Below are 1,064 nucleotides of genomic sequence, written 5' to 3' on the forward strand. Positions count from 1 at the left end.
GTGACGCCCCCGGGCTGGCCTCTGCTTTGTCCGCGGTGCAAGCCGATCCGGCGATCCACAGTGCAAAGTTGTAGTATTTCCTCAGCGACCAGCACGGATCAGCTCTAGGCATGACGAAGAGGATATCGTCCTCTTTTGGAAGACCAAACAAAGTAGTTTCGCTTTCACAACGAATCACACCGTGCCTTCACGACATGGTGGCGGCATCAACAATACTACAGCGAAAATAAAAGTTAAGTCGTCTTTCTTTTGCGTGAACATTTGTGCGGCGTTATGCAAATCTTCCCCCATCGTGACATAGTCATGTGGGGGCGTGTTAGAATGAGCCGTTTTAGGTAGGCGTGGCTGACTCTTAACTTTTATAAAGAATAAAGGAAAAATTTAAATGGCATCATATGACCCCTTTAACAATCAAATTAATGTAATGAAATGAAACGAGCACTGAAATGAACATTTCTGCACAAGAAATGTTTGTTAGAATAAAAACAAGGACAATGGTGATATGGGAAATGTGGTAACACCTTTTAGTGTTGGGACTAATTGTCACTATTAACTAGTTGCTTATTAGCATGACTATTATTAACGTTGGCTGTTTATTAGTACTTATAAAGCACATGATTCTGCATGAGTATATTCTACATCCCTAATCCTACCCAATACCTAAGCTTAACAAGTACCTTACTATTAATAAGCAGCCAATTAAGAGGTTATTGATGCAAAAGTCGTAGTTAATGGGGTTTTTTTTAATGGCGAGAATTGCACCTTAAAATAAAGTGAGCAAAAAAACATTATTACTTATTGTGTTAAGTTACTGTACTTATGTCCGCGTTTATTATTTAAATTAAGATCTTTGAGTTTCTGTGTGTTCATGAAATGCTGATATAAAATGAAATTGTAATATTGTGTTGAGAACTGTCAGAGCATCTCTGGAGATGAAGTACAGGTAGCATCTCGTATAGCGAGACGGCAGGTGGCAAAACACCATGAGCATCAGGTGCGCACAACCATGGTGCTCATTCACATGTGACCCTGGACCACAAAACCAGTCATAAGGGTCAATGTTT

This window comes from Sinocyclocheilus grahami, unplaced genomic scaffold, assembly GCF_001515645.1.
Source record: "Sinocyclocheilus grahami isolate Dianchi unplaced genomic scaffold, SAMN03320097.WGS_v1.1 scaffold16120.1, whole genome shotgun sequence".
Taxonomy (NCBI): domain Eukaryota; kingdom Metazoa; phylum Chordata; class Actinopteri; order Cypriniformes; family Cyprinidae; genus Sinocyclocheilus; species Sinocyclocheilus grahami.